This window comes from Myodes glareolus, chromosome 6 (assembly GCF_982192425.1).
Source record: "Myodes glareolus chromosome 6, mMyoGla1.1, whole genome shotgun sequence".
In the NCBI taxonomy this organism is placed as follows: Eukaryota; Metazoa; Chordata; class Mammalia; order Rodentia; family Cricetidae; genus Myodes; species Myodes glareolus.
The window spans coordinates 55,107,933-55,132,094 of NC_142031.1; the positions used below are offsets into that span (position 1 = coordinate 55,107,933).

The following is a 24,162-nucleotide window of genomic DNA, read 5'->3' on the forward strand; positions in this document are numbered from 1 at the left end:
GAAACACACTCATTTTTTACTTCATTTGGCGTGATAAGAATTAGGTTGCTGTTACAGAGACTGTTGTATCAGTACACATTTTTACTGACCACCAGGAGGACGTTTGTACACAGAAATAAGGAAAATAAGTACTGGTTAGGCTTTGTTCCTGTCTTTAATAAAAATGTCACCATAGCTTCCCAGGTTCCCTGTACAGTGTCTCCCCTTCCTCCACCAGCTTGCTGCCAGGAACCTGTCCTTGCACAGTACCCTGGACAGACTCCCCCAGAGCCCCTTCTGTGTCACAGCTCACCACCATGTGTGTTGCTTTCTCTCTGATGAGGCCTGAGGTCTGAGGCGTGGAACCAAATGTAAAAAGAACTTCACTACGGCCTGGAGGTACCGGATAGTCATCTGAACAACTCAAACCCAGTGCCTCTGACCTTGTGTGGTCAGTTCTCTGTGTTGCCCAGGAAGATGGCAAGAGGCTAGGATAATACACATTCAACTAAAACCCTATTTGACTCAAAAGATGCATCTTGAGGAAACTTTCTTGCCATTTGTAAACTGGGACCTTACATGACCCTAACCCGACCTTGTGAACCAATCTTCAAGCATTTGGCTTTGAACCTGACCAGTCCCTCACTCAGGTGTTGAAATCCCAGTTGGTAGCTAACACTTGAGGAAGTAAGTCATAGACATGGACTTCAAGAGCTCACGGTCAGGGCTCCAAAACCCCGACCACACACCCCATTGAATCACGGACAGGATGTAGCACTTTGACGAGCCTCAATAGGCTCCCTCGGTTACTCCTGCAATTCAAGGTCTGTACTTTTTCAGGGTTTTGTAAATAAATACCCAGCCTCTTGTTGTCTGCTTTGTGTAAGTTTCATGAGATTGCTCAGTGGAGAAAGGTAATTGTTACCAAACCTGGCAACCCAAGCTCAATCCTTGACATTCTTGTAGTAAGAGAAAGCTAACTCCTGTAAATTAGTCTCTGGCTTACAGACAGAAGGATAGATGGACAGACAGACGCCACACACACACACACACACACACCCCATGTTAACCAGTCAATAAATGCAATGAAACTTCCGAGTTAGACCTCACCACTGTAGCCAAGGCTAGCAGTGTCACACAGCACCTGGGAACAGTGGATCGGAGGAATGAAAACGGGCTGTGATTCTCACCTAGTGACCAACAGCAAAGACCTAGTGACAAGGCCCTGGGTTCTGGCTCACTCTTGGTTTCACCTCACTCTCAAAGACTATAATAACTCCCACCCTCTCGAAACCAGAGCAACAATGATACATAAAACAGTGTGCATGGTCAGAGTGCAATGAAATCTCTTGCTAAGCTTTTATTTGGAGCCGAAGGATGTTATCGTTTTAGTCAGTATTTGATAGCAGATAACAAAGTGAATTTTCAAAAGCTGTTTCCTTTCTCCTGCGGCTGTTGGGAGACTTGGTGTGGATGCTTCATTCACAGTCACAGTGGCTATCTGAACTGGAATGTTTAGTGCATGAATTTTTCTTTAGTTCTTACAATACTTTTGTTTTTCTTGTACATTTAGGTTTTTGAAGTCAGTATTTTATCCAAATGATACACTTTTGAAAAAGATAAAGTATATTCTGTAAAAATTATTTTTCTTATGGAAACAGAAAACATGTGCTCCTTGTCATTTGCATCTTATTATATTTCCAGAATGGGAACAAAACACAAATAAAGCAGAGATAGACATGTGTGTTCATAAACACAAGCACACGGACATACCCATTCAGAATCACAGGCTGATAAGTTTGATAGCTGACTAGCCAAAAGCAAAGGCAGCAAACACACAAAACCTTTATGAATAAGGGTTGCCAGCTTCCCTGATGTAAAGACTCTAGTCATGGCTAACTCTAAATTACCAGTAAGAAAGCCATGGCTTACTCTACTCCCAAAGGTTCCCTGCTAAACTGGTGGACAAAGTAGGAACACAGGCAGGAAAGAAGTGAAGTCAGCCAGGTGCACCCTTAAAGGCCCAGACTCCTGAGGGAAATGAAGAACGAACAACAAAGCCCTCACATCAATATGAAACCAACTTTTTATATTTTATGGATTCATTCATTTATTCAGTATGCGTTTTTATGGTTGTAACTGGATGTCAGGCACTTATTGCTGTTAGGTTTTAAAGCAATGGATTGCAATTCCTTGGACCCAAGTAATGGAAGGGTGATGTTGGCGATGATCCAGGTGAGAACTGGTCTCTTGAGGCCAGTGGGACAGCTGACCACTCCCAACATGGGTGGGATGACCAGAGAGATTAATGGCTTTGTGACTCAGGAAAGAGGGCTCATAGGGCAAAGGCAGCCAAAGAAGGGCCATCCAGCGGATACATAAATACACAGCTTAGTTGTCAGAATGTTTGTCTAGCATATGCAAAGCCCTGGGTTCAATCTCTGGTACCCCATAAAACAGTACTGGTGTTACATATCGGTAATCGCAGCACTCGGAGGTCTGTGGGTGTAGGCAAGATCAGGGTTCAAAGTCAAAGTCATCAGTAGGGCCAGTCTTAGGGTACATGAGACATGATTTCAAAACAAACAAAGAAAAACATGTGTTTAAAGAGTATTGAATCATTTGAAAATAATCTAGGTTTACATTCAATATACAACGATTAAACTTTCCTGACCAAAGAACATTTTTCTTTCTAATGTTTTGTGGAAATCATAATCAATTTATTTTTTTCTGACACGATCACGATTTTGTTTACAAATGTGTTTCCCACCATAAAAAAAATCAATAAAATTGCTTTACAAAGGTTTCTGAAAAGCCAATAGTAATTCTACTTTAGTGTTTATTATAGAACTTTATAATAACAAAACAATTACAAGAATGGTAAAAATCAATGGGGTTTGAAATGATATGTAGTAAAAAAGATCAGTATAAAGTATATTGATGTGAAATGGTTTTATAGTCATACTTTTGAGAACAGTTGTGGAGAAACAAAACAGCCTGGGGCTGGAGAGAAGGCTCAGGGCTGAAGAGCTTCATGTATAAGCATGAAGACCTAAGTCTGGATCTCCAGTGCCCATGTAAAAGCCACATTGGGTTGAGTCATTCTGTAACCTCACGGCGAGGGTGTAGAGACAGGCAGATCTTGGCAGCTAACTGGTCAGCCAGTCTAGCCAAAATAGCAAAATCTAGGGCAAGACAGAGATGTCAACCTCTGACCTTCACACATGCCTCTAAGAAGCCCCTAAGAATGAATGTAGCCTCAGGCACACTTACACACACACACACACACACACAAATACACATACAAATGAGAGAGAGAATAAAAAAGCCTAATGCTCCACTGACTCTAACTATGTATATATGCACATTATAAATGCATAAAATAGAGAAATAACTTGCCCTTAGGATATTTGTATATTTGGAATGCTTAAAATCCTCATCATGATGTATATATTTACTAGGGTGTTCATTGAATAATTTCTAATATATCAGTCAGAAGAATGAGGATGTGGGAGGCTCACACTTTTAACACCACAACAGAAATTAGGTAAATTATTCATATATCTTCCCTGTCTTTTATTTTTTAAAGAGACACATATATGGATATAACAACGGTGTATACAGAGATTACCTCATTTCTTTTCAGCCCACTCTTAAATGTATCGTTGTGGAGTTTCTATAACTAAGGTATATGCAATGGAGAGAGAGTGCAGGGATACACAAGCGTGAGGACCTGGGTTTGATGCCCAGAATCTACACAAATATAAACCAGATACAGTTGTAATCACTGTATAATTCAGTCCTTGAGAGGCAAAGACAGATGGATCCCTGGGACTCACAGTAAGCTCAGCGTACTGAGGCCAGTGAGAAACTATGCCTCAATCAAAAAGGTGGGTGGCTCCTAAGGAGGTTGACCTCTGGCCTCTAAAAGGACATACACACATTTGCATAGGTACCGGCAAAACCTTGTGCCGACAGGAACACCACGCCCACATACACACACATGCAATTTGTGTAATGGCCTTCTTTGAAGATACTTAGTGTGCACTTGATATTTGTTGTTAATGATGGACATCTTTACACATGTCCATCATGTGTTTAGTTTGATCCCCAAACTAAAACTCAAAAGAGTTGCACAAACATAGTAGTTTTCTTGTTTGTGATGATTTTTGGGGTTTTTTTCCAAGAGTCTTATATTGTTGATTATCCACATTCCAGTAAGATGGGAAGACCTGAAATTGAAGGTAAGCCAGAGGCAGTCAGTATCCACTAGGCATCTGCTGACTGCCTCTGAAAACGGCCACAGGACACTTGAGGACTCGCCCGGTGCTCAGCCCAGTGTAATTGGTGTCCAATGGCTGTGAACTAAATTAAACTGAAGATAAACAGGAGACATGAGAGTGAGCTCCAGCTAAAAAGGAACAGGCGATGGATGCCCCAGCAACCCAGGTGGCAGCCGACCAGGAATCTGGTGTTTTGTTGACAGCAGCTCTGCTCCCACAGGCACCTTTGGGTGGACAGACAGGCTCAGTAATTGGAGATGTGCATCTGGCCATGGCTCTAAAGCACCCAGGCGTGAAGGTCTTAGCTTATCCAGGGCAAGTCTCAGACAGTGTGTGCAGCTGAACATCCGGAAAGGCTGTTCATAAGCCCAGCCCGAGTGTACTTGCCGCCTCAGAATACAGCCATGCATCTATTTTCTTTCTTTTTAAAGGTTTATTTTATCATTCTATTTTATGCCTATGTGCAGGGGTCCTGAGTATGTGCATACTGTATGTATGGAGGTGCTTTTAGGGGCCAGGAAAGAGCACCTATCCCCTGGAGATGGAGTTACCGGTGGTTGTGAAGCACTTGATACGAGTGTTGGAAACTGATCCCAGATCTTCTGCAAGAGCAACGTGTGCTCTCCTCTTGACCGTGAGACATCACTCCAGCCACCCATGTATTTTACTATCCACTGATCAGTGGCTCCCTAGTCCACCGCTCGTTTTACTCAAATAATCCAAGAGTAGCAGGAGGTGCTGTCCAGTGCTGACAGCAGGACACGACACATCTCCAGCATCTGCAGTCTCTGTGTGTGGTTCATTCTGCATCCCACAACCTGAGCAGTAAGATACAGAAGACCTCTGCTCCATGAAGAATTCTTTTAGGGTCACCCATCCTGATCTCCATCCCCATCCCTTCACGGTCTCCAACCCTGGGTCCTGGGAAAAACTTTACCTGTTTTTACATCCATAAGCATTGTTATCTTAATAACGCTTAATAAGCAGAATTTTAGCATATGTGGTTGTGATGGGCAGCACTGGCTCTCAAGTTGAATTTAGAATCTGGGCATATCTGTGAGAGGGTTACCGGGATGGGAATACTCAGTCTGAATGTGAACACTACCACTAACTAGTCCAGGAACTCAGGATGAATATAAATGAGAACGTGAGCTGAGCACCAGCGTGAATATCTGTCTGCTTCCTGACTGTACAGATGCCATGTGACCAGCTATATTGTGTTGCTACTATGGTGTAGCCATGATTCAATGAACCCTATGAGTGAAAATAGACACTTCCTGACCCAGGCTGCCTCTTGCCAGGCACGTGGTCATAGCAACAGGAGAGTAGCTGATGTAGTGACTGAAGGTTTCTTATTGGCATTCACAGCACCCTCAAGATCCACCAAAGTCAGTCCACTTGTGTGGTCACAGCACCCTTGAGATCCACCAAAGTCAGTCCACACACAGTTGTGTAGCTTCCATATTGATATGCAATTATACATGTTGTATAGTATGGTAATCAACAATTTAAGCCAAGATTGTCCTGTGACACACAAACACATACACACAAATACAAAATATATACATACACACATATATACATGCACAAACATGCACATATAAAATATATGTGTGTGAGTACATACACACTGCACATGTAGAAATGGACCAATGTTTTAATAATAAGGCAAACATGTGTTTTCCTTATTTTTTGCAGGCATGCGTATGTGTGGTGGGCGTGAATATGTGGAGAAGCAAATGCCTGGGTCTTAGTCACTATCCACTTTAATTACCAGGGCAAGGTCTCTCGGTGAATCTGGAGTTCTCAGTATCAGTTGGACGAGCTGGCCAGCTTGTTCTGGGGAGCCCCTACCTCTGCCCCCAGAGTGTTGGAATCATGGGGTAGACTACCCCTTGCATCGACTTTTACATGGACCCAGAGATCTGAACTCTAATAGACCCTGCCATCATCTCCCCAGGTTGCTCTTAGAGCTCCTTGGTCGTTCTTGGAGCTTCCAAACCGGGGCCCTTCCAGATGAATTCCTGCAGCTGGCTTTGCCTTGGTTTCCCGGTCTACACAGTGTCAGCTCTGGTTTCTTCGTCCTGTCTGTCCTCTCTTCCTGAGCAATGGTTTCATGAGCAAAACAGCCAGGTTCCATCTCCAACCTCGGAGGCTCTCATTTCAGGAAGGAAGAAAACGAAAGTGGAAAAAAAGTAAAACACTCTTTTTTTTTTTTTCTTGAGAGGTTGCATTCATTCCAGGAAAGCAAACTTTCATAGAAATCCCCAGCTGACTTATGCATTCATGGTTTCAGCCCTAACATAGTCAGCAAGCTACCTGGACAGATCTTATAAGTGCCATTTTGTGTTCGTCTCACCATGTGACCACCAGGGGGAAAACCCCTCAGTGTTAATCAAAGGAGGGGAGAGTGATTTGGGGTAGACATCAAATGATCCTTTACTTATCGGGTTAGATCTCTTTGATGTCTGCCGTGGTTAGTAGTGATCCTCAAACTTGATGGTCTAGACTCATCCAGGAGACATGTTTCTGGAAATGCCTGTGAGGGACTACTTAGATTAGGTTCGCTGAGATGGAAGAGCCGTCCTGACCCTCTGCAGTGTTCTTCCACACTGTGGGTCCTGAACTGAACAAAAAACGAGAAAGTGTGAGGCACCGCTCTCTGCTTCCCCAAGCCACTGCCGCCATCCATTCCCCCCAATCCCCGATGATACCACCAAACTGTGAGCCAAAATAACCCTTCCTTCTTTAAGCAGTTTGTTGTCATCTGTCTGGCTACACAAGACAATATCTGTGCATGACAATGGCTGTCGCCCTTAGAACACTAGTTGCTCATGTCTGGCCCTCATTGTGTATGGAGACTCTGCTTTGGGACACCCAGGCCCCATTATGCTCTGTTTTTGTGTCTGTTTTCCCTTGGATGGACTTGTTGACATCCTTCACTTGTTCCTGGGAGTTACCCTCTCCGTGTCACTCCTCAAGATAAATGTCATCATTTACACCTGTAGCTTGATGTTATGCTTTGGGTCCAGGGACCTTCCCTTTGGTTTCAGAAGTGGATGTCACTCCCATGGGTAACATGGTAGCGCCAGGCTTGCTCACATGTGCTGATAAGCACAGCAGATGAGGGATTCTGTTTTTATCACAGACTCGTCACACAATGGTCTCTCTTTGTGTACGCTGTACTGTGGAAACACCTTCTTATGGAAGCTTATGCCTAGAAAGGTGGCCTCAAATCAGCCAGACAGAGCATACCACCGGCCTGTCCTCCACTTGAGCCACTGAGAGTTCTGTGGCCATGGCCAATAACCTATCTGCGTTAGAAATGCTTCCTTTTGTCAGTGGGTGGCTTTTGTGAGTTTTTTTTTTTTTTAAATAGAAGGGAGGAAAAGTTTCTCAACTTAGCATAGCAAAGCCCATTTTCTAAAGGGCCTATAAATAATCTTGAATTCCTGGTGCTGCCGCCTGGAAATGTGGCTCTCTTCTGAGCTGCTATGTCCGCTCTTTCTCTGAAACTGGAGTCGTCATTCAAAAATAGTTTCACTCAATTTAACTGCCTATTGAGCCCTCTAAATTACAGATATTAAGCCCTTGGTTTCAAAACAAACTTAATGAACAGTTCTGACAATCTATAAGCAAGGCCACTGGAAATTCATGGGCCAGATGGAATCACAGATTACAACATTTTCCTCCTGGCCTGCAATTTCCCGCACCTGGATCGACATTCCAGGGATACATATTATGTCTGCTGCAGTAGCTCCTGATAACGGAATCTGGGCTTTAGAAAGCTCCATGCCCAGGGAGAAAGGCCTTTTAACCCCATCAGCAAGCCCTTGAAATGTGAGGGCAGAGCTCAACCTGACAATGTTGGTGGCATGGTCCCCTAAGGGGACTCTGCTTCCACAAACTTAATTGGACGTGGTTTTTATTAGTATGTGTCCCTGAGGACTTTTCCAAGAGGAAATTCTTGGAGAGAAGAAGCAGAAATATGGTATTAGGTAGGGGCAGTCACCACAATGGCGTGGAAAGTTCTGGATCCTTCAGAGGTATGAGATAAGGAAGAGGAGGGTGTGTGAATTAATAAAGGAAGAAAGTAGAGAGCCTGAACAGCAAGCTCTTACCCTAAGGACGTCTCAATTGTTTGTAGGAGGAGGAGCTTGTTAATTTGTAATTCACTTTAGCTATTCCCCTGTCTGTTTCATGGATGGAGAATGCTGGATAGCATCCTTACTGCCTCCTACAGTGTGGGGACAACAGAAAGGCAGGATGCAGGGAGTTAGGGAACAGCGGGAGGCGAACTGGTTCCCTTATTCCCTGTACTCAGCCAGACCCAAAACCTGGCCAGGAGTGTGTCTCCATGGCTGTTTTCAAAACACACCCGCTCCCCTCCCCCACGACTATATATGTTATATCATTCTTACATATTTCCCCATCTGTCTGACTGAGAGTAGAGGAAAAGGTTATTCTACTTGAGAAGCTTAGCAGCTTCATCTCCATGTTCCTTGTGCCCTATGAAGCCCAATGCAAGAAAACCTTGAGATGTTTTGGTCGACAGACTACATGCTCCAATTTCCCTGGGCAAACTGAGCGATTTCCTTCCCCTGGGCAAACTGAGCGATTTCCTTCTATGACAATCAGAAATCCACCTGATAGGTGGGTTCTATTTAAAGAAAAAGAGTCACCGAGCAAGAAAGCAAAAACACAACTTCGGGTACCGAGATATGTGAAAGACAAGACTCACCTGGGTTGTCAGCAGGACTGAACCCTCTTAAACTTGTAAATGCTGTCCCCAGCCACTGCTCTCTGCTCCCTCATCACAGATATCAGGACGGCTTAATCCAAAGAGACTCTGGGAGGCTGTCTCCTGGAGTCCCAAGAGCAAAAACACCTTTGATGTAAAGCAAAGCAAATCCCATCAGCCTTATACGTCCCACCCAGAACTCTAGGAAATATTGCTGCCAAATGGTTGTGTAGTAGAGGATAGAACATCCCTAGAGAGTTGGCAGTCTAGTTCTCCGGGTTTACAGGCATGCAGGTAAACTCCAGGTAATGAGAGGCGGTAAAGTAAGCCACCCGTGGGATGCTGCTTGTCCCCACAGGTTAGTGCCGTGTTGTTCAGCCCTAGTTCTCCGCAACCCTAAAACACGGAACCCTACTAATAGATAATTCATGAGGCTTCCATTTACATTTCAAGTGTCTGGTGGGAATCAGATTATTATACCCAGTAAGCCCCCCAAATAGCAGAGACCAATCTGTTTCACAAGGAGAAGGTAGTTCCCAACTTTGGGCTGAAATCTAGTGACATAATCTATTTTAAATTCATTTTTAAAATAGGATGAAGGTCTGGCAGGTACAGATGCGCTGATGATGGCTAAATTATAATTATGTTATGTCATAGTCACTAAGTGGATTCAGGTGTGGTATTTAAGTGACCCTTATGTTTTTGTTGAAGCACACAAGAAAGATTTTGGTAGGAGAAAGTCAAGAATGCCTGGGAGGAATGTTCAGCAAATGTTTGGCCTTCCTCTCATGGCCCTTGACCCCCAGCTGTTAAGCAGAGGTTGATGACCAGATCTTACCTATAAAACAGTGAGAAGGGTTCCCTAGTCCTTTCTCCCTCACCTACCCCTGCCAAGCTTTTAGCCTGTGGATCCTGAGGAAGGAATGGGAGCCTGTGGTGAAAAACATCAGGAAGAGGTAGGGATTGGTGGACACACAACACTATGTTAGAGATTTCCTAGATGGGGAAGAACTTAGACCCAGGGAAACGCCAATCGTTCAGAGCTCATAGCTAATCAATCAGTGTACCATTGGACTTCATTCTAAGTCTTCAGAACCAGGCACAGATCCCTGCACCAACCACCAGGATGCACAGATAACGCCTGAGATGGTAGCCCAGACTTCCAGAGGGCAAAGCTATTATTTCAGCATGTACCCTCATGAACCAACAATTTTTAAAATGTTTTAGAATATTTGTCCATGTGCTTGATGCTTGATGTGTGTGTGTGTGTGTGTGTGTGTGTGTGTGTGTGTGTGTGTGTGTGTGTGTTGGTAAGTAGGTGGAGATCAGCAAACCACCTGTGTGAGTTACTTCTCTCCTTCCACCATGTTTGCCCTGGGGACTGAACTCAGGTTCTCAGGTGTGGAGACGGGGGCCTTCACCCCCTGAGCCATCTTGACAGTCCCCAACTGATATTTTTTTTATTGAAAGTTGAGAAGGAATTCTCACCATCACTGGGCTAAGTTGTCTCTGTGGGAGACTTGTTCTGGGACCCCGATAGGACCCCAAATTCACAGATGCTCAAGTAAGCAAGATGATTCAGTATGGGTATAGAAGCTGTGTGCATCCTCCCAAGTGTATTCCACATTCTCTACATGACTTTCAATACCTAATGCACTGTGAATCCTGTGGAAAAGGTCCTCCTGCTGGGCTGTTTAAGGATCAAGATATACCACCACCTCCTCCACCTCCTCCACCTCCTCCTCCTTCTCCTCCTCCTCCTTCTTCTTCTTCTTTCTTCTTCTTCTCCTTCTCCTTCTTCCTCCTCTTCATCCTCCTTCTCCTCTTCCTCCTCTTCCTCTTTCTCTTCCTCCTTCTCTTCTTCTTCTCATCTTCTTTATCACAGCTGGCTAAATCTTTGGTCCCAGAACTAAAGGTCACAAGGACCAACTGCACACATAGAATCTTGCCATTTCCAACAATAACCAACAGCAGGTGACTTTTTCTTACCTCGGGTCTAAACTTTGGCAACAGCTGCATTAGTAACCATGCTACCTTAACCCAAGCCTAAAGTTGTTCATTGCAGCTTTTCCAATAAGACACATCATGGAAGATACGAGGAGGCGGGCTGCATACATCACACTGGTTGTCTAAAGGGATCCTCCCTTGTTCGCCCATCTCTAGCTCAGTCCTGTGTCTTTTTTCTCTACCTTCAAGTAGGTCATGCACAGAGAGGTTAGTCCTTCAGTTCAGCGGTACCTGCCACAGAGATTCTTGAGTTATGGAGCTGGTAGATCTGCTCTCAGGTTGATCAAGCTATGGCTTCCTCAGGAGCACAAGGAGACGAGGATGCATGCATTAGCAAGGGAAAGCAATGGATTAGAATGCGTCTTCAGGGGCCCATTTCAAAAGAGGATTCAGGCAGTAGCAGAAGCCTTTAAAAATGTTGGCAGCTGTCCTTTTGCTATCTTTCCAGTAGAGGACAAAGTGGCTTCAAAGACAAATGAAATCCGTGGGATGGTTCAGCTTCCTTGGTGGTCCCTGGTGCACTGATTTATTGGAAAAGGATGTCATTTCAAGTGAACTTTGACATCTATTTTTATTAGTTGTTATTGCAACCTCACTCCAAGTCAGCCTCCGAGGTCTCATTTCGCACTGTCCTTTCTTTGACACACTTTCATTCACCCATCATTTAATTAGAACCCACAGTTTGCGGATCGTGCAGTGAAGACTTCAGTGGGACCCATGAAAACATGGCAGGCTAGCCCATTGGAGCTCACTCTGCTTTTCAAATCTCCCCCTCTGTCCAGGGGATGGGCCCTGGGAGATCACTTCTCATCTAAATGCTCCCGTTCCCGTCTTGAGCTTGTTATGATGGGGCAAGGAAGGACAAAGCAGCCATTGTTCTCTCAAGCTTCCCCCAGTGGCATTTTATCGGGCTCTGAATTCCAAATCGGTTTCCCTTTTTCCTGATTCTCCTATTTTTATGTCAGTAATGAGGAGTTCAAACGCCCAGCAAAGTGCTGATGGGTGCAGTGCTTGCTCTGTCTGGAGATGAGTTTGGAAGATTTATAGCGTAGGGAGGTTTTTGTGATACCCAAGTGGAGAAGCTGGCTCAAAGCACTTAATATAGTGAGATAAGAGAATTGCCAGGGCCGTGCTCTTACAACGGGATTCCCGCTGACCTAAGGGGAAACATCCTGGAAGCGTGGCTGCTGACCTGAGTATTTAAGGGTGTCAGGGCACCCCTCGGACCCATTACTTCTGCCTTTGATGAGATGCTCTTTCTGAAAGAGAGGGATGTCTTTAGGGACTCTGCCCCTGGACAAACCTGACTGGGCACAGTGCTTATCAGAATCCACACGTACCCTCTCACACCATTCGGAACAAACGAAAGACAAGACTTCTTGTTGAGTGTGGTTTTTTTTCCTGTGCCTTACAGTTTTAGGTCCAGAAAACCTTCCTGGATAGTGAGTAGGCAAGCTGAACAGATCAGCGATCCCAGTTCTTAATGGCATTCTGTTTCAAAGGATTAAAGGCATTAGAAAACGGTTCATCATTAAAGTAAAAAGTATATATAAATCAATTGAAACTTAGGACCAGCTTTACAGTGTGACTCACTGTGAAGCAGAGGGGCTCTAAAGGGACAGACCAAGTGATTTGAGGTCAAGGCCTACAGTGCCCAGGAGAGGGGCTCACAGTTTGCAATGACTTAATACTAAGTCAAGATTTCTGAGGCTCTCTCCTGGGCACTGAGGGCACCAAGCTTGCACATGGTGCACATACAGACATGTAGGCAAAACACTTGAAGCACGATTAATAAAAACTCAGAATCAGAAATTGGGGTTGAACCTAAAGATCTGGAAAGCAAAACAGTCAGTCACTGGCTCTTACCTGGACCTCAGTCTAAAATGGCGACCCTGCCTCCCAGAATCTCAGAATGAGACTGTGGTTTGAGAGCTGTCTCTTCCCATTTTACATTCCTCTCCATGACTGGGATTAGAGGCATGCACCACCCAATTTCTATGGCAACTAGTGTGACTACTGGGATTAAAGGTGTGTGTTACCATAATTTGGTCAGTAAGGCTGACCAGTGGGGCTGTTTTACTCTCAGATTTTCAAGCAGTCTTTACTTATTAAGATACAAATGAAATGCCGTTACAAACACTCATACCCATAAAATAAAAATAAATAAAATCTTAAAATGTGGAGACAGTTTATGCTTCTGTTTTGGTTACCTTTACATGGGTGCCCAGTGACAGTCTTAATTCTGTAACAAAGTCCCAGTGTAGCCGTGCAGAGCTGGAGAGATTTGCCCCGGAAGCGGAGATGTTTCCTAATCCAACTGAGGTTACTAGAAAAGCGTGGGGAATCCTGAGAAGTGAGTAGCTTACCCAATTCTTAGCTCACCCCTCCCTAGCCCCAGTTGTCTCCAAGGCAGTGTGACAAGAAGACGCACACACACCTGCTGACTCAAGTGACTGTCACCCTGGGAGCCAAAGGTCGGGTGTTTTGTATACTGAAGGATGATCAGTATACTTGCTTCCCCAAGCTCTGAAAAAAGTATTTCCCATTCCCGGGGAAAACAAGAGATTCTGACAGTCCTTCCTGATAAAACATTTCCATTTAGGTCTGGAGTGAGGTGTCTGCAGGATAGGCCTGGGCGTCTCTTCACATCTGCTCCACAGCAGAGCTCCAGTGGGAATGGGCAGGCTACAGGGGACACAGACAGGATGGGGGAAGTCAGAGAACCCAGCAGAAGACAGTACAGAAGAGTGAGTGAAGACCGAATTAGAATTTGTCCATCTTGACCTGAAACAGACCCCAGGGACAAAGCAAAACTGATTGAAATCACGTGCTAGCCTTTAATGAAAACTCCACCTCAATAGTTGAAAATACAAGAACTTGGAAAGATTATCTGCCAAATTCCACAGCAAACCTTCTACCGCATGGAAAAAAAGACATCTTGGGAAAATCTCACAGAAATGAGGCGTGAAGGCAAAGATAGTGATTATCTGCGAGGCTGGGAGGTCTGTGTGATACAGTTGTGAAATCCAAGCTCACGGGGTGAGCATCTGTAAGCATTTCTTACACCGCTCCACGTTTAGAGAACAGAATTGCTTAAGTGAAAAGGACTGTGGCAGATAGGATAATTTCCATAAGTTGCAGGATATGGGGAAACATGGAATCAGTTTCTTTCCAAAAATCAGTTACAGAATTAAGTAGAAGAGTAATAAATGAGGCTTATTAGCATAGTGAAATAACTTTGAAGTAGACTGTGTCAAATACAGCGATAAATATGTAAATTCCACACAAAGCCAACTATATTGCATGGAAAGACACAAAGAAAACAATTAAGAATGGTGAGCTTTGTTCCAAATTAAAATATCAAGGCTCCCAAATAAATAATTAAGTCTAATAAAATGTCTTTTACAAATTAGGGCATATTTGGAGACTGTACAAATCGAATAAAAATTTATATGGAAGAATATGTGTGCACACTGCCAAGGACATCGTGAAACGTACACACAGTGGAGGTGGATCTGTCCTAGCAAATATTAAAATATTCTAAGGCGCTCCTACTGTAACAGAATATTCTCCCCAGAAGAACGCCCCAGAGAAGCCACACATACATCAAGAACTGACAGGGGGCACTGCATAGCACAGCCATTGTTGCAAATAGGAGGACATACACGAGGAAAAGGTTTTTATTTCCAGAAGCTTCTTAAGAAAATAAATATTTGTGGGACATTGAAGTTGACCCTTCCTATAGTTCCTCTCTAGTTCCCCTCTCTTACAAACATGCACAAATTCCCCCAAATAAAAATTTCAGGACACTGTGAGATTAAGAAAAGTTAAACTGACTAAGCAAGCAATGGTCTGTTCACCGTCAGACACTATAGAAACTTGGATATTCTGCAGAGCAGAGAATCCTCTCGCTGATGACAGCTTTGTCTTAACCTCATAATGTAGACGCATTCTTGAAGATCTCTTAAGGTGCACTACAACTGGGGAGATGCTGGGAAGACCTGAGGAGGTGGCAAGACAAGAGCCCAAGGTGGTCAGGCAGCAAGCTGAAACCCTCCCTTTCAAGACTACCCGGAACATGAAAGTGGCAAACACTAAAATGATCAGCAGCGTTCAGTGTGTGAGGAGTCGACATTTTCAGGCTTGGAGAGGCATTCGTGTTGAAATCTTCATATTCACGCCTCCCCCTTGTTGATGCGAAGAAGAGTTAATAATGACTCTGGTCTCCTGCAGCTCCTGAGGCAAACCTCCTGTATAATCCACCTGTGAAAGTCCCAACCCCCCTGAAATTCAAGTCTCTGCCTACTCTGACTGCTTTTTCCCTAGGATGTTTTGCTAGATAAAACACACACACACACACACACACACACACACACACACACACACACATGCATGTATGTAAGTATACACACACAGAATACACATGCACATATATGCATGTTTGTCAGTATACCTGCACACATAGGCATATACATATACATACATGCATGAACATCAGTGTATGCACACACACAGGCACACACATGCACATATATGCATTCACATTCAGTCAGTGCACACTATACACATACACATATATATTTATATATATGCATGCACGTCAGTGTATATACACACATGTTCTGAAGAATCCCATATTCAGTTTTCTCTGACTCCCCATCTTCCTGGGGCGCTGACTTCAATGCCCTGATATGATACAGCCTCATCAACGTTTCTCCATCCCTCACAACACGCACAACCTCTCTCCCTTTCCTAGAGTCTCTTGGCTAGCTTTACACTAGCTCCACCGGCATGCTCCGGATCCTCAGAATCTATCGTTTGCCCCTGACTGAGTTCAGAGATTACATTTTCCTAGGTAATCTGATCAGTGTTCCCCATGTGAGCTAGTGTGCAACACTGCACACACGCGCGCGCGCACACACACACACACACACACACACACACACACAAATGATAGCTCAACATAGAGAAACTAGGGCCATCCAAGCATGCACTGAGTCACCTCACATGGTATGTATAAAAAGATTTATACTCAAACCTGAACTCAACTTCCTTGCCCATGTTCCTCTCTCTCTCTCTCTCTCTCTCTCTCTCTCTCTCTCTCTCTCTCTCTCTCTCTCTTTCATACACACACACACCCACACACTGATTCTCTAGTCAACTATCTTTCCTTGATTGCTTTGGCGTATATCTTCAGCAGATTCTTGGAATTTCCAGAGCTTCTGTCTTTATTAAACCGATTCTTATCCATTTATCCATTACCCATGGTCCCTTTTGAGAATTCAACACATCTCAGCAAAGTGTGTCCTTCAGTGACTTCTTTTCAAAGGGTCAGGGCTGTTCTGGTTTGAGCTTCAAGAGCTTGTGAACTAAAGACTTGGTTCTCAGCTGAGGGTGCTATTATACAGTAGGTGGGGTGTGAGTGGAGTAAGCCAGACACAGGGGCATGCCCATGAAGGGACCATAGATTCCCCCAGCTCCTTCCTCTTTGCTTGTACTACTGGCCACTATGAGGTAAGAAGTGCGCGTGTTGGTGTCATGGTCCACAATCACAGATAGCCCAGGATGCTCAATGTGCTCTGTCTGTGGGTGGCAGCTCCCTGCTCTCTCTTGACTGCTTCTGTTGAGCTTGTAGACTGCCTCTTCTCTCTTATGTGACTTTCTTTTTCATGTGTCTTCCAGTCTCCAGTGACTCTGCAGACTTTTTCATATCCATTCCACAATTCCTTTGTTTGGTGTAAGGTAGCACACACACCCTGACGGTGTAAGGTAGCACACACCCTGGTGGTGTAAGGTAGCACACACACCCCGAGGAACACTAATGCTGCACCTTCACAGAAGCCTGAGGTCACCACAGAACTCACAGAGATGCCAAAGCGGGTTCCTATGTCCCCTCCTCTGCTGATGAAGCCACTGAGGTCAGAGAGGACAGGTAACCCATGCAAGCCACTCCGTTAGCATGTACTACTTACTGTACAGCATTAGCAAGCAGCAGGATGACAACCTCTAAAGAAGTAAGATAGCAGGCATCCCTGGATCTCAATTTTTTTAAAAAAATCACAATGATAGAGATGATCTTTCCAACCCAGAATTAAACTTACAGTAAATACCAGGAGTGATACATTTAGCTTTATTTGGGTTTCTTAATGTGGCTTTAAAGAAGGCTGGAAAATCCTCTGATTTTCTCTCATTTAGAGAGCAGTAGTATGTGAAGGAAGAGAAAGACCACCGAAGTTGCAGTTAGGAGGGACGTGGCACCAAATAGTGCCCAGCTGGCTCTCTGTACCCCCGAGTCACCAGTAGCAGAACCAGGTCACTTCTCATGCTCAAATCCCTTCTTCACCGTCTGTACTGGAGAAACAAAAACAAATAGATATCAAAACACACCCACATCCTCTGCATTAATGCTTACAAAACATTTTTTAATGAATTGTTCTGAAAAGCAGTACCCTCCTCTGTTAGAAGACTGTGGCGGATCCAACCAGTAGCAAGAAGCCATTTGACCCTTCCACTTCCCTTAGCAATGACCCTTCCTGTGTCCGCTCCAGAAGACAAAGTTCCTCTTCCCACGGTCTCACTCTAGAGAGCCAACAGACAAAGCTCCTTGGGTGACATGTGTGTCACACACAGAATCACACATTTCAAATCCGGGAGGAAGCAGAAATTGCCTATTTTTAAAGCATAAATTCCAACTGCTCAAAATCCTGTCATGTCCAGGCTTTAATTAATGGGCTCTCTGGAGGTGTTAATGAGGTGCACAGAATTCTGGGTTAGTCTTGATTGGCTCCCTAATAATATTTAATACCTATTTCAAGAGAATTTTGGAATGTGCTAATTTTCTCGACTTCTGACAAAGTATCAGTTTATTAAAGGAGACAGTCCTCTATTGTAGATGATTCCAGAATTGTGCTTTGAACACTTACCCCTAACAAATAGCAGCATACTGTAGTACGGGTGTCGGAGTTCATCAGTATCGTTTGTTAGGGGTGAGTGTTCAAAGCACAATTCTAGAAGCCACCCAAACAACTGGCATGTGCTGTTACACCACTCTGGTGGGGCTGGTGTCCCCCAAAGCTCCAGGCCCACTGTTCCTGGCCTCCCTCGTGGTAGTGGGCAGCTGGCTTCTCTTGCAGCAAAGAACCACACCAGACTCTGTCTTTACTTCCTTACTGTTCTCCTGTGGCCCATTCTATGTCTCTTCGGAAAGATCACAGCAGAACTGGGTGAAGCAACAGGCTGGTGATCTTGCCTTAAATAATTGTGCCTGTGACACCCTGTCCCTCAATAAGATCGTACTCTAAGAATTGGAGGGGAGGACTTCAGAGTATTAATACAGACGGGACTCCCTTCAAACCACCGTTTACACTAGAAATGAAGCACTTCCTAGCGTCTGGGCCCTTTACCATCCCTGACTCACTAAGTAGACTTCCCTCTCCAAATTCCTGCCATTTTCTTCCAGCTCATGGCAGTATAAGAGACCGAGGGACTTCCTTAGCTTTTCTTCCAACCAAGCTTCCCAGCAGGTCACAGACTAATACGGTCACCCATTTTCTTGTCATTTCGTTAGTGCATTGTGTGTCCATATCACGGTTCAACTTTAATCGTTTAGTTGCAAAGATTGCTGGTCCCTTGCCTATGGCAAATCCTGTCTACTAAGTTTCCTGGGCCTTACAATGTGCTCAGCAGGATGTGAGAAGTATAATTCTAGACCCCAGATAAAAAATGTTGCTGTTCTGTAGGCATACAGCAGGCATTTGGTAAGTGATGAGGGGTTTGAGAAGCAGAAGAGGGGGAAGGGATAGGAAAGGACGCATGCACAGTTTCTGAGAAGTTGCTGGACATATGTTCTTCGGAACGTTCTGCATCTCATTTGCGAAGGTGGCTGTAGATGAACAGGGATATATTTAGCAGGAAGAACCAGCCCTGGCAGAAGTGTCTGCGTGCAGCAAGTAGATGCTAAGGTAATTCGGAGGGCCACTGTACCGCATCCTTGGCCTCCCCGAGGACACTAGACTACTAGCTGACTCTAATATTTCTATATTGTGGGCAGGTTCTCCTGAGGCATCTGCATAAGATGGCTCGCAAGCCTCAAACCACTAAGTTCTAGGCAGTACCATCACAGACTTATGTCCCTGTGAGACAGTCAACTCCAGAGGACTTGTCCCTTCCTGTTTCCATAGTCACCCTCTGTTACCACAAATGACACATTCATGATTCTTCACCTTTTAAGTACTGTTAATTATATGGGCATTCCCCTATGTGCCTCAATATCCTAGCAGAATTTCATACAACTCCGAGCTTGTAGGGCGATGACCTTCGGTAGGATAGGGTTGGGTAAGGGCACAGGCTGTGTCGTGCTCACTTCGTTACCCTCAGCAATGGAACCACATTCGACATGCAGTGGTTTTAGTGGTAGTAAATACCTTCCAATAAAAAACAAAGTTGAAGACATTAAGAGATGGAAGAACACTTGGATGCAAGGATCGATGAAGGAATAAAGCTGTACTCCATTTTTCAAGAAATGTGCTTCTAGCTTCGAAGGTCTTCCCATAAAGGACGGGCATACCTGATCTTTGTATGGAGGCAGAGATTTATTATAAGAGCCTCTCTAAAGCCCCAGGGCCGAGTTGCTTTGCATTAAAAATGGTAGTTGTCTTTAAAGCTTGTGGAATGGGGGAGGTACTTTGGTAACCATACATCTAACAGAGAACTGCTATTTAGAGTATTTAAGAAACATAAAATTTAAGCCACAAGAAACAAAGTAGTCAATCAGTGAAATGTATATAGTTCAAAAGATGAAATATAAATGCCCCAAACATGAAAAACATTTGGTATTAACACCCACCAGAGAAATGCAAAGCTATATCGAGAATTCATCTCAACTAAGTCAAAACGACTGTCGCTACGAACATTAAAAAAAAAAACAACAAAGGCTGTCGGTGATGAGGAGAAAAGGGAGCCCTTGTATGCTGCTGGTGGGCATGGAAACTATTTTGGCCACCAGGAAATCACTGTGGAGGTTCCTCAAAAAAACAAAACGAAAGAAGCAACATGTATAATAAGTCTAACAGGTGACCTAGCAATAGTGCTCTTTGGCATTTGGCAAAAGATCTCCAGGTCTGATCACAGACAGACTTGAATGACAATGCTTGTTGCATCACTATTCATGAGAGCCCAAAACCAGAGGGCTGGGCCAAGGAAATGCAGGGTACATGCACAATGGACTTTTATTCAGTAAAGCAGAGTGGAACTGTCTTAGGGAAGCTAAGGGGACTAACAGGAAAGGAAAGGAATGAGAAAAGAGAGGGCTGGGCCAGAAGGGAGTCTGTTCGATGTACACTGTACATTGAATGAGAAGATATTTATGAAAACCGGTAAAGAGTCTTTAGCTTTCCGGACTTTTATTTTGACACCAAGTGTAGTTGGAATTTCTACCAAGAAAGAAAGGTAGGAGGAGGGGTGTAAAGGGAGACTAGGAAAAAGGGGGAGCACCAATGGAAGAGGTAGCAAGAACCTGGAAGAAAGAAATCAATAGAAAGACAGATAGGGGGGCGGGGAGACTCAGGGACCTTAGAACAATATGGTGGCCCTAGCTTAGAGTTAATTCTTTTATTTTTACTATTGAGATTTAGAAGGCATCTACATGGAAATACAGTACTGACCGACTCACTGTTAATACAGAAAATTCTCCCACTGGCAGACAGTAGTGTCTCAGTAGATACCAAAATAAAGCAATCCGCATCTCGTGGCTTACTCGAGAGAAACATATTCACAGGATTTGTGGAGTTGTGAAATCTTGATCTTAATTCAAAAATATAACCTGCGTTCTCCAGAGAATACGTGTTACTTTATCCAACAACTGAATATTTAAGATGGAGCGTGGAGATGTGATTGGTCCTGAGTTAGCAAGTGCTGGAGCTCACTTAAATCAGCCTTAATGGCAAAGCATGAACTTCCAGAGTGTCCAAGTCCCTAGGAGCGAGACTTTCTAGGGAGCTTTTCCTCACAGGATCTGGACAAAGCTCACTCTGAGTCCCCTGCACTGGGACAACCACCCCTCTTCTAGCCAGTTCACACAACTCTCACTCCTCCCTGGTTCTACCACAGAGAAAGCTCGTTAACCCAAGCATGGCAGAATTCCAAAGTTACGAAACGAACATTAATTTACCTTAATGCTGTAAAAGTAAGCTCAGGACTTCAACCATTTATAAGACTTACTTATTTTTACTTTGTATGTATGACTATTTTACCTGCATATATGTCTGTGTGCCTTGTGTATACCTTGGCCCTAGTAGTCAGACAAGACATAGGATCCGTGGCAGTGGAGTTACAGAGCTCTTTCTCACCTGGAAACCAAACTGGGATTCTTTGGAAGAGCAGCCAGTGCTCTTAACTGCTGAGTCGTCTCTCCAACATAAGATAATGGAAAGGTAGAGGATAGATAGATAGATAGATAGATAGATAGATAGATAGATAGATAGATAGAGAATGCCTTAGCGACAGTACTTGCTGTAATGAGATGTTATGTGCAGAAAGCCAACAGGTGTACAATGCTATAGAAATCCAAGTCACTGTGCTGCCCATGAAGAGTAGTAATTCTGTACCACTCCTATTACTGTGACCTTGGACAGCTCTGACTTAGAAATGGATCTATTTGGTCTCACTCAAGACATCTGGAAAGAAAAGAAGGCTGTTTAGTGTGATGGCAAAGTGTTGGCTGTAGTGTGTGTAGGTATTGCATGTCTATATGCTTGTATGTGCATATATGAATATGTATGTATGCATGCATGCATGTATAGTCACAACTTACACAAGCAAATAAATACTGAGCCTCATTCTAAGTCCCAGGGAAGAATGACCAAAGCAGTGGAGCATGTTAAATCTGAAGATGCTGCTGCTTGTGGTTTTGCGATTCTATATTCTTTTGTGTCTGTAAAATATAAAAGCCAACTTTTGTGTATGTGCTATAGAGTCAGCACAATTATGCCTCGACTGGAAAGTTCCATTGTTTATCTGGAGTGCAGTTTTGACCCCTTCCTGTTGATTTGCACAATCTTGTTTCTCAGGGTCTGATTGCCTGCATCTCCTCCCTCTGCTCCCTCCGCTCCCTCTGCATGGGTTACCCCTTTTATCTTACTTCCATGGGTCTGCAGTATCATCAGCACAGAAATAGCAGAGTCCACTCTGCTATTTCTTTTCACAAGGACAAAGGAAATCTTAACACCTCTGACACTTTAGCTCCACCATCTTCCTCCTATCTCAAGAGTGCGTGTCACCTTTGTCTCAAATACAACTGTCTCAGAGTTGTCACTAAGTCATTTCCATAGTTATTATTTCTTTTTGGCCTTTCATTCTTGATATGAAGCCCTCTCATTGGAAATAAACTTTCTCTCTTGCTAAAATGCGTTCTTTTGGGTTTCTCTAATAAAACGATAACCATTATCAGTTTTTTAAACTGAAAAATCCCATTTGGTGTTTGAGTGGTTAAAAATAAGATTCATTTGAAACAGCTCTCTTCGTATTTTCCCATTTTGCTCTGTTCTTCGGTAGTTTTTGTTTGTATTTCACTACTTAGGTATTTTTATCTCATTCCACTTTAAAGACACATTCTCTAGTACGTATGTGGGGCTGGCAGACAACGATCAGTCTAAGCTGCTGTTCCGAGGAGCGGGATTGTCTGTTTCCCCATTGTTTCAGAATGTTGAGCAAGCTTTTTTGCTTTAATCCTTCGCATTTGCTTAGCACATACATCTTATAGAAGCTCTCCTTTTCTTCCAGTTCATTCTGGTGTGTGCTAGACTCCTGCCTTTGAGAATTACAGAGAAATCGGAGTCTGAAAACATTCCGCCCTTATCATTTGTGACATTGCCTCACCCCACTCATTCTGTTACCGGCTTTTCTGGACGTGGCAGGACAGCCATCCATCGAGACAGCATTTATCTCTGTCTCCTTTTGTCACACTCTGCTAAACGTGACAGGGTTCCTGCGGTCCCTGCGTACCTAAGTACCTGCCTTCACAACAGTTAGCTCCCTCGCTGTGGCCAATGTCAAACCCCTTCCTCCAGTCTGCGTTTCACTTACTGGTCTCTGCGCTCTTTCTGTCTGATGAATTCCGGTAGAGCTTTGGTATTTCTCTTGAAGCCTTAGCTTTGTGAGTTCTGTGAGTTTGGTGTTCCTTGTTCTCTCTCAGCAGGGCACACCCTTGAGGAAAGGGTTGGCTTTGATTCCACCTGATCTCTTTGTAGTCTTTGTGGTGTTGGTAATTTTTTAAAGGCTTTTCGTTTGTTTGTTTTGGTTTTGTTTTCTGGCAGGGTCTTACACTGCCCAGGCAGACACTGAATTTGCTGAGCAGTTAAAGATGATGATCTTGAACCCCTGATCTTGTAGTTCCAGCTTCCTGAGTGCTGGGATTACAGGCAGATGACAACAGGCTTGGTTTTAGGAACCACTGGGGGATGAACTCAGTTCCTATCTTGACATTTTAGAATTAAGACTTTCAGATTGCTGCATTTTAGAGTTCACAAATGCCATGAATTCAGAATTCATGTATCTGGCGAGTGTCCTTACATTCTGATGGGATCTCTCACCTGCTCCCAGAGGTTGGGGTGGGGGGGGAGGGGTCATTGTCTAGGCAGTTACCCCTATAGCTACTCTGGCTCAGAGCCTCAGTCTATATGGTATATGAATGGCATCTAACTCCATCTATTAATACTGTAGATATCAATAATCAATGTCAATAGTCTTCTGATGAACCTGAAAATGTTTGTTGTTACTTACAAACTCACCTATAACAGCCAAACGTTGCTGACTGAATGCTTCAGGAATGAAGTCTACGCTGGGTCTTACTGGTAGAAAATATGTGGGCTCACACTGCTCCGCTTCCCTGCTGTTACAGGGAACCCTCCGGAGATGACCACTCAGGCATAGTTTATAGTCAAGTGAGAATCTTAATTCCAGACTGCTGGGACCACACTGAGGTATTCAGGACCTAAGTGTAGGTTCGCTCTTTTAGATCAAGCGACTTTTAAAAGCAAAACCTACCTGGCATCTCAGTAGCTACGGGGGGGGGGGGGGAGGTTTGTACAAGCAAGGCACATACGTGGGGATCAGAGGACAACTTGAAAGAGTCATTTCTGGGAATCAAACTCAAGT

General features: G+C 44.0%; 1 long non-coding RNA gene across 1 annotated transcript; it reads right to left on the reverse strand.

The window, feature by feature from the left end:
- Positions 1 to 17,117: 17,117 nt before the first annotated feature.
- On the reverse strand, positions 17,118 to 23,234 carry LOC146894256 (uncharacterized). Its single transcript, XR_015002027.2, has 2 exons — positions 23,092 to 23,234; positions 17,118 to 17,361 (listed from the first exon to the last, which is right to left on the reverse strand). It is a non-coding gene; the product is annotated as an uncharacterized LOC146894256 (long non-coding RNA).
- Positions 23,235 to 24,162: the final 928 nt, after the last annotated feature.